The sequence below is a fragment of the Artemia sp. Qi Xiang Cuo genome, chromosome 13, assembly GCF_049724085.1.
Source record: "Artemia sp. Qi Xiang Cuo chromosome 13, ASM4972408v1, whole genome shotgun sequence".
NCBI classification, from domain to species: Eukaryota; Metazoa; Arthropoda; class Branchiopoda; order Anostraca; family Artemiidae; genus Artemia; species Artemia sp. Qi Xiang Cuo.
The window spans coordinates 22,768,369-22,783,619 of record NC_142806.1 but is presented as its reverse complement, the minus strand read 5'-3'; the positions used below and the strand labels follow the sequence as shown (position 1 = coordinate 22,783,619).

Genomic DNA, 15,251 nt, shown 5'->3' with positions numbered 1-15,251 from the left:
GGCTCATTTTATTGAAAATGTGAAGTTCTAGTGCCCTTTAAGAGTCAAAAGTGAATGGAGGACACCCTCCTAAGTCCAGCATTTCCCAAAACACATCCAATCAAAATTTCAAGAGAGCTATTTGTTCAACATTGTCTAAAGGTCCAGTAATTATGATTTGGGTATGTCAGCCTCCCCATAGTCTTCAGGGCAAGGGCTATAAGTCAGGCAATTCGTTCATTATTTGCATATAGTTTATGTTATTGAGAAAGGTAGGCATGCATCCCATTGCTAGGCTGCAGATGCTCAAGCTTTTGTTGAAACATGGCGCCCCTCCAGATCACCTCCTCCGAATATTTACATCTTTTATTCGCCCAATTCTGGAATATGCAGCTCCTGTATGGCATTTTGGACTGACGGCTGAGCAAAGCGCCAGGCTCGAAAGAGTTCAGAAAAGAGCTGCTATGATAGTATCGAAGCATGCAGAAATGTCGTATGAAGAGCTGCTGACAATGCAAACTCTGAAAAAAAGAAGAGAAAAACTCTGCATGGATTTCGGAAGAAAATCTCTGATCCACTGAATCCACAAAACCCTTTCCCCCCTCAACCTCCACAACAAAACGCGCAGTGCCGCGCAGGGTTGCAGTGCCTGTTGAGAAACTTCAGCCGGTACGCTGTGCCCATCAACGGTTAGCGAAAAGCTTTATACCTAGTTTTGTAAAAATGTATAACGAAAATCAGGAGGATTGATTAGTGTTTTTTATGTACTTGCTTTTTAATGTGACTATACCAAAGAAATCTGGCAGTGCTATGAAAATTTTGGTGAAAACAAAAGTTTATCTATCTATCTATCACTCATGTTTGACGTGTACTTTCCAAAAAGACGAAGAACTTTCAGGTGAGCCTTTCAGAGAATGTTGAGGAGAGTGTTTAACTAAATCAAAGCACGTTATGTGTATACGGGTTGTCAAAGATAATTTTAGAGGCCACACTGCCTTTCCATGACGATAAATATAAGTTCAAACAGGGATAAAACTTTACTGCTGATGATGGTCACTGCATATGTGACCGAAATATCTAGTATTTTTGTGAAATTTTATCACTGTATCTACTAAGAGGATTGTATCCCTATTTGAACTTTTATTTATCGGGTTGTCAAACAAGCGTAACTCAGGAAGGACTGATATATTAATTTGAAACTTTCAGAAAATGATAAGAGAGATGATCAATAGACCAAAAATGCAATATTTGCAAGCTACCACTACTACTATAACTACCAGCACTACTACTGCTACCGCTATTACTACTACTACTACTACTACTACTAACACTGCAACTAAACTACTACATTTAAAATAGTGAGGGGAAATTTCAACTAAATAAAAAGACACTATGTGCATGCACATTGTCAAAAGAGCGTATTTCAAGAATGGATTTTGTTCTTTAGTTGGAACTTTCAGAGAATGCTTAAAGGAGAAGAGTATGTGCTGGCTACTACTAATACTACTGCCACTTAAGGGTAAGAGTGTTAAGAAACATTTTTAAAAGGCATATAAGTACACCGGTTATCAAAAGGACATATCGCCAATGTCATAGCAACGGCTAATTGTATTCACTTGAAACTTCCATGACTTAATGAGAGGGATTTTCAACTGACCTAAAGGCAATATGTTAATACTGCTGTTGCTTCTAGTACCCGTGCTATTACTAGTAATATTACTGTTTGTACTACTAATACTAATACTACTACTGTGACTACTATTACAATGATGAAGATAATATTTTCAGGGAATTTTGAGGAGGGAAGGTGAACTGAACCACAACATAGAACCTGTCAGCAGGTTGTCGAAAAGGCGTAGCAGTAATATATTAGGGACAGTTGGGTGTGTGAAGTTGCAACTTACAGGGCTGGTTGTAGGGTATGTTAAACTAACCAAAAGACAATATTTGCATCCTAATACAACTGTTTCTACTCATACTGCTACTGCTACTACTATTGCTAAAGCTAGGGCTACTACTATTAATTCTAGTGTTACTACTATTCCTGCTATTGTTATTACTACTATACACTGCTAGTAAAGCTAAGGGTATTAGGGCAAAAGATTTCAGAAATATTGAAACTAAATCTAAACACAATATTTCCACACAGGTTGTCAAGAGGACGTGTCAGCAATGCTTTAGGAACGGTTTATGGCATCAAGTTGAAACTTTCAGCGTTTGTTTTTGATGATATTGATGAAAACCAAAGGGGTTATGTGCATACTGCTACTAATGCTACTTCTGCTACTACAACTATTGCTACTAAGCAAGCTAAGGATATCAAGGTGAAGCTTTCAGGGAATATTTAGGTAGATGTTGAACTAAATAAAACGACCAATGAGCATTGAGATTATCAAAAGTGTGACAGCAATATCTCAAGAACGGCTTACATTATTAAGTTAGACATTTCAGGTTAATTTGTGGCGGATTTGGAACTAGCCAGGAGCAACTTTATGTATGTTTGTAATAATGGGGCAAAAGTGAAACAACCACCTTTCTACGGAATAGCACGCCACGTTCCTGCAGATAAGAGCGATGTGGAACTCTGTGAGATTATTCCGAACTGTTCGAGAGCTTTGCAGTTGGGTAATTCTAGGTCGTTCAAACTTCAGTTCTCTTCCAAAGTGGACCTTGAAAATGCCATTAAATCACCCCTCAGTGATTCATTACGAACGCATCCCAATCTCTGAATATCTGTTTCTTCCAATGAGATGTTTCAATTGTCAAGCATTTGGTCACGCGGCCAAATTCTGCAAGAACGAAGCCAAGTGTTCTAGATCTGGGGATAAACACAGTAGCACTAAGGACAACCCTTGCAGCAAACCGATTAAATGCGCACTCTGTGGTTCGGACAAGCATCAATGTTACAGTTTCAGCTGGCCGGAAGTGCAAAAGTTAATTGGAGTTAAGAAATGAATTGCGAATTAAGTCTGACTACTTGGAACATTAATGGAAATGTAATCAACAAACTGCTAATCCTCGAAAACCTAATTCACAATCATAACATTTTATGTCTCCAAGAACATTTTCTGATTAAAGAAGGGACTGAAATTTTAAATATCGGTGATTCAATCGATCTTTTTGTTGTTGGTGCGAAATCGAGTGGTAGTGGCCGGCCCTCAGGCGGTATCGCAATCCTTGCTTCAAAGTCTTTACGCGCGACAGTTTTCCAAGTTTCCGATAATTTTATTGCGATCAAGGTTGAACGGACAATAATCTTCTCAGTTTATATGCCTACGGACTCAAATTCTCTAGATCAGATTCCAAGTTCGTTAATGCTTGTCGGAAATTAGCAAACGCTATTGCCAATTGTCGCACCCAAGATTTGTCATACATTGTTGCCGGAGATATGAACTGTGATTTGATGAATTCGGAAAGACCTAGATCCCAAATACTCTCGACTGCACGCTCTGATCTAAACATAATGGAAAATGATCTCGATTTCACGTATATGCATAACTCTGGAGCAACTTCACCTCTTGATTTTATAATGTGTTCTCATCAACCAGTTCCCCTTTGCCAGTCACATGTGGATACATCTATCAGCGCATCTCACCACTTACCAGTTAGTTATGTTTTCCCACCTAATATATCTTCGAATTACAACCCTGATCTACCCAGTGGAAGAAAATGGCATCAGAAAGTTATGTGGGATAAAATTAATACCCCTTTGTACCAGAAGGTATGTGACGGTATTTTAGCAAGAATTCACGTCCCTTACAATCTACTTCATAAATCTTCTTCAGTTGCAGCAAGTGATAATAAAGTACTGATTAATACATATTGTAGCGAAATAGTTCATAACCTGCAGTGTGCTAAAAAGGCTGCAGTACCGATTTGTCGTGTTCGGATTGGCTCGGAAATACCCCACTGGTCCGATAATTAAGATCTTGTAAATGCGTGTGCAGACGCGAAATTCTGGTTAAGAATGTGGATAGATAATGACCAACCAAGGCATGGTATAGTGAACTCCATCCAATTATATACTAAGCGAAGATTCGCAAAAACCCTCGCTATACATCGTGCTCTGATTATTGAATGTGATAGTAAATATATAAAGCAAGAACCCGATCGCATGTTGAAATTCCTAAAAAAGAAGAAACGTAAAGAATCAGTTGATGTTCTGTCCAGTGAGAGTGAGTGGATTAAATATTTTACGCATGAGTTTTCATCGCCTAACGCTGATCTGGAAAATAAATTTTCTATTGAGCTCGATGCGAGTCTTGCGGAACTTGAACGGGAAGTTGGTTTTGTTGTGTCTAATTCGATAGTCAGTGAGGCACTCTCGAAACTGAAGAAGAAGTTGTCGAGGGGGGGGGGGTAGATAACCTGTGCGGATTGTATCTGCAAGCGGGAAGTCAGAACCCTGTTGAGCACCTTTGTCTCCTGTACCAAATGATTTTTAATGCTGGGATTGTTCCAGACCTATTCTGCACGGGTATAATTACTCCTGTATTAAGAAAGGGAAAAGAAGGGGGGTAGTGTTCTTCTTACCACCCGATAACTGTCGCGCCTATACTGTGCAAGTTATTTGAATTGCTTGTTGTAAATAGGCTTAGTCCTACATGTAACACGCCGGATAACCAATTTGGTTTCAAGAAGAACATGAGTAGAGAACACGCGCATTATATGATTGCTAATTTGTTGATTGACGCCGATGATTCAAAGGAGACTTTGTATTTCGCCGGTCACGATGTCAACCGCGCGTTTGACTCCGGTGTGCGCCCTCAGATATTGTTGTCGGCTCGGAAGCGCGGCGTGGATAAGTCTATTATACGCGCACTGAGGAATATGTATAGTAATTTAAAAGCGCGTGTAAATGTACCGTGTGTTAATGCTTTAACCCTATCTTCTAGTCTTATACCCGTAGAGAAGGGAATACGTCAAGGAGCACTTACTTTACCATCGCTAGTCAATAATAGTATTATTTCATCGCAAGAACCGGTTCGGTCTACAGGTATCTTTAGAGGTCTCAATGTTTCGCTGATCGATTATGCCGACGACATTTTGAACGCGAGTAGAACCAAACCTCTCTTCATTATATGTCGCAATAACTTAAATTTGTCATTTTTTTTGTCGTAGGATTGTTCTTAATCTTGTTTTTCTGTAGTTGAGTTTTCTTAGGATATTTTATTGTTATTTGATGTTACTTTTTTTTTGTGTGTTCTCCATTTCAACATTTTGTATGTTTAATAATGGGTAATAAAATAATAATATATATATATATATATATATATATATATATATATATATATATATATATATATATATATATATATATATATATATATATATATATATATATATATATATATATATATATATATATATATATATATATATATATATATATATATATATATATATATATATATATATATATATATACTACTACGTTTACTGTAAGTAATGACGCTAAGGGCATTAAGGTGAATCTTTTAGGGAAAGTTTAGGAGTTTCAATTAACCGAAAAAATCATGTGCAGGCAGGTTTTTAAATCTCTTCAGGTTTTGAATTTTCTCAGGCTACTGAAAAAAAATACTAATGAATGTATATTGTCAGTTTAATATAAATATGCTTATATTTATTCCTTAAGACATTAACTAATTTCTTATTTATTAAAGTTATGAAAGTGAAACATTAAAAAATATTCAGTAAAGTGCAAATTATGTTCTGGCTTTAGAAAGCAGAGGGGTTTTGAGCCCTACTCAGGTTAATTTCTGCTGGTTTTGAGTTTGATTCGGTTATTAATTGCAATTTCTATCATACATGGGGAGGCCTGGAAAAAATAGCAATAATAATAATAATGTGAGTAAAATCCCACGTTACTTAGTAAAAAGCTATTGCGTCAACTAGGACAATTTTCTTCAGGCCCAATGGAACGTAGAATTAATTTTTCACGTTCGATGTCTCCCCATAGTTACTTGTAGTTACTTGCGTAGTTACTTGTAGTTTGAATTAGAATTTTATCAACTAAAATCCTAGATAGGTAAGTACAAGCGTATTCTGGAATGGTAAGAGTTCAAAGAAACTTGGAAGAAGAGCCTCTTTTTCTTTTCTATTAAATAAAAAACAAATTTTTTTAACTGAAAGTAAGGAGTGACATTAAAACTTAAAACAAACTTGAATTATTCCACAAGTGAAAGGGGATGTCCCCTCCTCAACGCCTCGCTCTTTACGCTAAAGTTTTTATTGTTATAAAAAATAGAGTTGTGAGAAAGAGTAAAACTTTAGCGTAAGGAGCGAGGTGTTTAGGAGGTGACAGCCCGTTTTTAGTTTTAATGTCTCTCCTTACTTCCAGTTAAAAAAACTATTTTTTTTTACTTAATTTCTGAACATTTTAAAATTAATTCAGGTTTTGATTTTGGCTCACTGTCCATGAAGAATTAAAACGAAATTTGCATATTAATTTTACCTTTTTTTTGGCTAAATAGCTTTCTCGAAAGTTGTTTAATTTTATTTACGAACATTTTTATTAGTAATAAATATACGCAACTTACGAATTAACTTACGTAACGAACTTTTATATTCGCATATTTTTATTAGGTATATTAAAGGGTTCTCCCCCTAGTCAAAACCTCGCTCTTTACGCTAAAGTTCAATTTTTTTCCAATTCTTTAAGAATGGCCCCTTAATCACAAAGGCCGTTAATTAGAATAAATAGCTCTTATGAAAGTACTAAAAATAAACTTTAGCGTAAAGAGCGAGGTATTGAATAGGGAGTGAACCTATTCATATACGTAATAGTGGAAATCCAGCACCCCTTCGTAGCAATATCCCTTCCCACATGAAAACTTCCTCCATGGACTGATCCTCCCACGTAGCCCCCGACCCCATCCCCCACTACCAGAAAAATTCCCCCTGAAGACGTCTGTATACTTTCAAATAACCAATACTATATATGTAAACATTGAGCAAAGTTCGTAACTTGCATCCCTTCTCCCGGGGAGTGTAGGGGATTAATTCATCCTCAAAAACATAGTCATGATATTTTTTGACTATGCTGAATAAAGTGGCTATCTCAAAATTTTGATCAGGTGACTTTGGGAAAAAATTACCGTGGGATGGGGCCTAGTTGCCCTCCATTTTTTGGTCACTTAAAAAGGGCACTAGAGCTTTTAATTTCCGCTTGAATGAGCTCTCTTGCGATATTCTAAGATCACTGGGTCATTAAGATCACCCCTGGAAAAAAAGAAACAAATAAACACGCATCAAGTGATCTTTCTTCTGGCAAAAAATGCAAAATTCCACATTTTTGTAGATGGGAGCTTGAAACCTATACAGTAGGGTTCTCTGATACGCTGAATCTGATGGTGTGATTTTCATTAAGGTTCTATGACTTTTACGGGGGCTTACCCCTTTTTTCGAAAATAAGGCAAATTTTCTCAGGTGCTTAAGTTCTGATGGATAAGACTAAACTTGATGAAATAAATATAATATTTGAAATCAGCATAAAAATCTGATTCTTTTGATGTATCTATTGGTATCAAAATTCCTTTTTTTAGAGTTTCGGTTACTATTGAGCCGGGTCGCACCTTACAAACAATTCTTTACCACGAACTGTTTTAAAAAAACAAGCATTTTTTATATAGCATAGGAAAACAGTGGAATAACTACGGTAGTAAAAACATGAGATGGTCGGGCAGCAGTCAGAAAGCCCCACAGCGTGCCTGTGTGCTTGTTTCATTTCCTTTTGAATTTTACATTTGAATGGTAAAGAGAGCTTGAGGTTCTATTTGAAAATGTCGGATAATAAATCATTCACGCTTCTCAAGAAAAGAAGAAGCATTTCCGTTTCCTCAATTGTGCATAAGTATTTTCCCGCACGACGAATATTAAGTAGCCTGAGCAAAGTCTAACTCTAAGCACACAATTCAAAAAGAAGCGTAAATATGCAATTATAAAACATGCATGCGTCAGGGTTCTCAATTTTCCTAGTTTTGTATCTGTTTCTACACTTTTGTGGTCGGTAATCGGTATCGGTATTGCGCTGTCATGCGTACGATAATAAAAATTACAGTTTATGGTTAAATTGAACTTTTTTTTTTATAGAAAATATCCCAAGATAGTCATACTTCTTTGGGTCAAGGTTGGGCACATTGATGAGCTCGCTATTTGGAAACCCTATTGCAAATCAAATTTGGATCCAAAGGAGAAAAATTGGAAATTAATGCACAAAATAGGAATGTGCAAAGACAAGATAATAAAGAAAAAAATGGTTCAAAATGGAAGACAGTAGCCACTCCTCCACTTTGAAGAAAAGGCTGGTTAAATAATGTAGGCTATAAGGTAAAAGGTAAAGTTAAAAACAAACAAACACAAATGAACAGTTTGTCAGTTTAATTTTGTTTGTCAGTTGTCAGTTTGTCAGTTGTCAGTTTGTCAGTTAACAGGATTCTCAGTTTAATTGACACTATACTGATACCTTAAAGTTTAGATATTTTTTATTTATGACAGTAAAAACATTTAAAAAGTTTTTTTTTCAGTAGAGCGCAAATTATATTCTGGTCTTAAGAAGGCATGGAGGTTATTAGCCCTACTCAGGTTAATTTTTGCTCGCTTTGAGCTTGACTTATGTTATTAATTAAATAAAAAAAACAAGTTTTTTTTAACTGAAAGTAAGGAACGACGTTAAAACTTAAAACGAACAGAAATTATTCCGTATATGAAGGGGGGTGTCCCCTCCTCAACGCCTCGCTCTTTACGCTAAAGTTTTTTTATTGTTTAAAAAAATAGAGATGTGGAGAAAGTCAAACTTTAGCGTAAAGAGCGAGGCGTTGAGGAGGGGACAGCCCCTTCATATACGGAATAATTTCTGTTCGTTTTAAGTTTTAACGTCGTTCCTTACTTTCAGTTAAAAAACTTGTTTTTTTTATTTAATTTTTGAACGTTTTTGAATTAATGCAGGTTTTGATTTTGGCTCACCGTACATGAATAATTAAAACAAAATTTGCATATTATATTTGGTTAAATGGCTTTCTCGAAACTTGTTTAATTTTATTTACGAACGTTTTTATTAGTAATAAATATACGTAACTTAGAATTAACTTACGTAACGAACTTCTATATTCATAAATTTTTAACACGTATATTAGGGGGTTCGCCCCCTAGTCAATACCCTGCTCTTTAAACTATAGTTCGAATTTTTTTTCCAGTTCTTTAAAAATGACCTCTTAATCACAATCAGTTGATCAGTTGAAAAACTTGTTTTTTTTTATTTAATTCCTGATCTTTTTCTTTAATAATGCTGGGAAATCCGGCGCCCCCTTCATAGCAATGTCCCTTCCCCCATGGAAACGTCCTTCATGGAACGATCCTTCCAGATAGCCCCCGACCTTCTCCGTCCCCCCCCTCCCAGAAAAAATCTCCTCTGAAAAGGTCTGTTTACTTCCCAATAACCAATACTATATGTTAACATTGAGTAAAGTTCATAATTTTAAGCCCTCCCCCTGGGGACTTTGGGGGATCAAGTCATCCTAAAAGACATTTTTATCATATTTTCGACCATGCTGAACAAACTGGCTATCTCAAAATTTTGATCGGGTGACTTTGGGAAAAAAATGAGCGTGGGAGGGGGTCTAGTTGCCCTCCATTTTTTGGTCACTTAAAAAGGGCACTAGAACTTTTAATTTCCATTCAAATGAGCCCTCCCACGATATTCTAGGACCAATGGGTCGATACGATCACCCTTGGGAAAAAAAAACAAAAAAAAAACAAACAAATAAACACGCATCCGTGATCTTTCTTCTGGCAAAAAATGGAAAAATCCACATTTTTGTATATAGGAGCTTGGAACCTCTAGAGTAGGGTTCTCTGATACGCTGAATCTGATGGTGTAATTTCCATTAGGATTCTATGACTTTTAAGGGGTATTTCTCCCTTTTTTTTGAATATCAGGCAAATTTTCTGAGGCACGTAACGTGACGGGTAAGATTAAACTTAGTGAAACTTATATATTTGAAATCAGAATAAAAATTTGATTCCTTTGATATATCTATTTATATCAAAATTCCGTTTTTTAGAGTTTCGGTTACCATTGAGCCGGGTCGCTCCTTACTTACAGTTCGTTACCACGAACTGTTTGATTCGTTACCACAAAGTGTTTGATAGTAATTTTCTTTCGTTTTGAGTTTCATTTATTTATTGATAGTGATTTTACGCCAGGATGATTATTTAATTTTATTTCTACTCATTTTTGACTTAATGAAGCTTTTTAGTTTTCTTTGAAAAACTTCTTTTGTGGAAAAAACATTTTAAATTAATCCAAAAATGAAATAACATTAAGTTTTCTAGACTGCACTGGCCAAAGTTTGCTTGGAGTTGGCAATAATCGGAGCATCGCTATTTGTTGGTACGTCTATTCGTTTTCCGATGGTGATATTTTCAAAAAATCGGGAAATCTTGTGATAAATTGATAATTATCGAAGCACTAATGGTAATTCCCTGCATTTCAGGGAATATATTTCAGCTAAACATGGAGAATTGTGACGGAGGGGCCAGCAGCAGGCAGGTGATTAAGGATATATTTTGTGGGTAAATTGTGAGATTAAAAAGAAGGGGACAGGTTTGGGAAGCATCCTCCTAAATTAGGAATTTGTCAAAAACTCTGTTACCACTTTAAGTAACTGCAGAAAATATAATATATTAGATATAATATAATAGATTATATTCTATAATCTCAGTTTTCAGTATGTTTGTTGTTCTTCTCCAGAAATTTGGTTAGAGCTGCACATTTTTCAGAGGTAATCATGTTAAACCTAGGGCAGTAAAAAATTATTTTAAAATCTATTCAGTTCAATCAGAAAGCCTAGTGTCCAAATTAACTAGTGTCATTCGGTGCCATAAAGCGATAATTTTAGTCCAATTTAAGCCAAACTTTAATTAGATAAATATCTTAATATTAAGTTAATAATTAATATTAATAATATAATTATTTTCTTTTATTTTTTTTTTTGGGGGGGGGGGGGTTCAAACCCAGGACCCCCCTCCCCCCTTAGATACGTCCATAACTACAAGATCCTCATTTAGTTTGCACCAAATAATTGATTTGTATTCAGTGACTCTGTCAAACAGTTCGTAGTAAGGAACGACCCAGCTCAATGGTAACCGAAACTCTAAAAAACGGAATTTTGATACCAATAGATACATCAAAAGAATCATGTTTTTATGCTCATTTCAAATATACAAGTTTCATCAAGTTTAGTTCTACTGATCCAAAGTTACGCACCTGAGAAAATTTGCCTTATTTTTTAAAAAAGGGGAAAACAACCCCTAAAAGTCATGGGACTTTAATGAAAATGACACCATCAGATTCAGCGTATCAGAGAATCCTACTAAAGAAGTTTCAAGCTCCTATCTCTAAAATGTGGAATTTTGTATTTTTTGCCAGAATAAAGATCACGGATGCGTGTTCATTTGTTGTTGTTTTTTCCAGGGGTGATCGTAATTATATCGACCCAATGGTCCTAGAATATCGCAAGAGGGCTTGTTCGAACGGAAATTAAAAGTTCTAGTGCCATTTTTAAGTGACCAAAAAAATGGCAGGCAACTAGGCCCCCTCCCACGCTCATTTTTTTTCCCAAAGTCATCCGATCAAAATTTTGAAATATCTATTTTGTTCAGCATAGTAAAAAATACAATAACTATGTCTTTTTGAGGATGAATTAATCCCCTAAAGTCCCCTGGGGAAGGTCTGCAAATTATGAACTTTGCCCAATGTTTACATATATGCTATTATTGGTTATTGGGAAGTATACAGAAGTTTTCAGGGGAGATTTTTTCTTGGTAGTTGGGGGATGGGGGTTGACCGGGTGTTACATGGGAGGATCTCTCCATGGAGTAAGTGTTCATGGGGGAAGAGACATTGCTATGAAGGGGGCGTCGGATTTTCCAGCATTATTTAAAAAAACAACCAGAAATTAAATAATAATAAAAAAAACTTCAACTGAAAGTAAGGAGCAGCAGCATCAAAAATTCAAAACCAACAGAACTTAATACGTATATGATTGGGTTCGACCCCAACTCATTACCTCGGTCTATACGCTAAAGTTTTTTTTTACTTTCATCAGAGCTATTTATTCTAATTAACGGCCTTTTGTGATTAAGGGGTCATTCTTAAAGAATTGGAACAAAACTTGAAATAAGCATAAAGAGCGAGGTATTGACTAGGGGGCGAGCCCCCTAATATACGTAATAAAAATATGCGAATATAGAACTTCGTTAAGTAAGTTAATTCGTAGGTTACGTCTGAACAAATTTCGAGAAAGAAATTTAGCAAAAACGAGTAAAATTGATATGCAAATTTCGTTTTAATTATTCACGTACGGTGAGCCAAACTAAAAGCTGCATTAACACAAAAACGTTCAGAAATTTAATAAAAAAAGTTTTTTTAACTGAAAGAAAGGAGTGACATTATAACTGAACATGAACAGCACTGTATATGAAAGGGGCTGCCCTCTCCTCAACCCCTCACTCTTTACGCTAAAGTTTGACTCTGTCTCACAACTTTGTTGTTTAAATCAATAAACAACTTTTACTTTCAGTTAAAAAAAACTTGTTTTTTTTATTTAATCCTTGACAAGGAACACACAAAACAAAAATCTAAAAATTATACCTAAATATTAGTGAGAAAATGGCTCACTGAACTGGCACTTAGCATCAATAATTCATGTGTAAGTAAAGGTAGTTAAATTGGCCTACATACCTTTATTTTAGGGCTTTGTAATGGTTCAGTGGCACTCCTTAGAAAACCATTGCTGAAAACTGCTGCTTACATATCTGACGCACCCATGATACGCCACACACCTTTGGTATGTGTGTAAAAAGCAAGGTCTTGCTGCAATTAGAAAAACATACTTATACTACCTATAATCAGATTGACATATTATTACGAGAGCTTAATTTATTTAATGTCATGAATATGCACTGTTTGTGTTCTCGCACGGTAATTGCATCTTTGAAGGCAATACTTATTTTAAATGGAAATTTTGTAGATATTGTGTCGTTAGTTTCGCGATGTGGATGCTAATTTCCATACCTTTGGCTAGCTGCGTGTCATACCCCTAAGGGACTGCCTACTCTCCGGCATCAGAAAGTTGGCGTGGGTACACTTCCTCCATGCTTCGTTCCTTGCAACATGCGTGGCACACTTCTGCTACTTGTTTTACGCTTTACATGACTTAGACGACTTTTAGAGGTGAGAAACCAGGGTTGCCACCCAGTGAAAAAAAATCACTAGATTTTTAGTAATTTTTTGCTTAATATAGTGATTTTATTTAATAATCTAGCGATTTACATTCTAATTTAGTGATTTTTTTTGTTTAGGCAATATAAAAAGTCACCATAAATAGTGATAAATCACTAAGGGTGAGAACCCCATGGGAAACCCTCCACATCTGCTATAGCCGAAGTTCCATGCACAACGTGATCAAGATGAACAAATTTGAGATTATATCACACAAAATAGAATTATATCACTTATCAAACAATTCGTGGTAACGAACTGTAAGTAAGGAGTGACCCGGCTCAGTGGTAACCGAAACCCTAAAAAACGGAATTTTGATACCAATAGATACATCAAAAGAATCAAATTTTAATTCTGATTTCAAATACATAAGTTTCATCAAGTTTAATCTTACCCATCAAAAGTCACGCGCCTGAGAAAATTCGGTTGATTTTTGAAAAAAGGTGAAAAGAGCCCCTAAAAGGTATAGCACCTTAATGAAAATCACACCATCATTTTCAACGTATCAGAGAACCTTACTGCAAAGGGTTCAAGCTCTTATCTTCAAAGATGTGGAATTTTGCATTTTTTGCCAGAAGAAAGATCACAGATGCGTGTTTATTTGTTTGTTTGTTTGTTGTTTTTTTTTGTTTTTTTTTCCAGGGGTAATCGTATTGACCCAGTGGTCCTAGAATATCGTAGGAGGGCTCATTGGAACGGAAATTAAAAGTTCTAGTGCCTTTTTTAAGTGACTAAAAAATGGAGGGCAAGAAGGCCAACTCCCACGCTCATTTTTTCTCAAAGTCACCCAATTAAAATTTTGAGATAGCCATTTTGTTCAGCATAGTCGAAAATCTAATAAATATGTCTTTTAGGATGACTTAATCTCCCAGAGTTCCCAGGGGAAGTGCTGCAAGTTATGAACTTTGCCCATTGCTTACATATTGTACTGGTTATTGGGAAGTATACAGACATTTTCAGGAAGGATTTTTTTCTGGTGGGGGGAGGGGAGGGCTGGAGGAGAGGGTTACTCGGGAGAATATTTCCTTGGAGGATGTTTCTTTGGGGTAAGGGACATTAATATGAAGGGGGCGCCGGATTTCCAAGCATTATTAAAAAAGGATCAGATATTAAATTTAAAAAAAAACAAGTTTTTTCAACTGAAAGTAAGAAGCAACATTAGAACTTAAAATGAACAGAAACTATTACGTATATGAGGAGGTTCTCCCCCAAGTCAATACGTCGCTCTTTACGCTACAGTTTTTTTAGTGCTTTCAAAAGAGCTATCTATTCTAATTAAACGGCCTTTGTGATTCAGGGGTTTGTGAATTAAACTTTTTTTTAACTTTTAACGTAAAGAGAGTGGTATTGACTAAGGAGAGAACCCCCTAATATACGTAATAACATATACGTAATAAAAAAACAATAAAAAAACAAGCGATACGGCTCAATAGTAATCGAAACTTTTAAAAACGGAATTTTGATGTAAATTAATTTATCAAAAGAATGGGCTTATAATGCTGATTCTAAATATATAAATTTTATTAAGTTTAGTATTACTCATCAAAGGCTACGAGCCTGAGAAAATTTACCTGATTTTATAAAGAGGGGGGAAACATCCCCTACAAGTGAAAAATTTTAATGAAAATCACATCGTCAGATTCAGCGTATCAGAAAACCTTATTTTATAGATTTCAAGCTCATATCTGCAAAAATCTGCAACTTAGTATTTTTGCCAGAAGAAAAATATACGAATATAGAGGTTTGTTAAGTAAGTTAATTTGTAAATTACGTCAGAATCAAATTTAGAGACAGCCATTTAGCAAAAGAAGAGTAAAATTTTTATGCAAATTTTGTTTACTTATTCAATGATGGTGAGCCAAAATAAAAGCTGCATTAACTAAAAAACGATCAGAAATTAAATAAAAAAACAAGTTTTTTAAACTGAAAGTAAGGAGCGACATTAAAACTTGTTTTTTTTATTTAATCGTTTCAAGCTCCAGGTTTTATT

The 15,251-nt window shown here is 35.5% G+C and overlaps 1 long non-coding RNA gene across 1 annotated transcript in view; it reads right to left on the bottom strand.

Moving 5' to 3' along the window:
* Positions 1–15,251, bottom strand: part of LOC148945084 (uncharacterized) — a 120,708-nt gene that overhangs the window by 52,475 nt on the left and 52,982 nt on the right. The window contains exon 2 of the long non-coding RNA XR_016142777.1: positions 12,722–12,853. This is a non-coding gene — a long non-coding RNA (uncharacterized LOC148945084). The remainder of the gene's footprint in view (positions 1–12,721; positions 12,854–15,251) is intronic.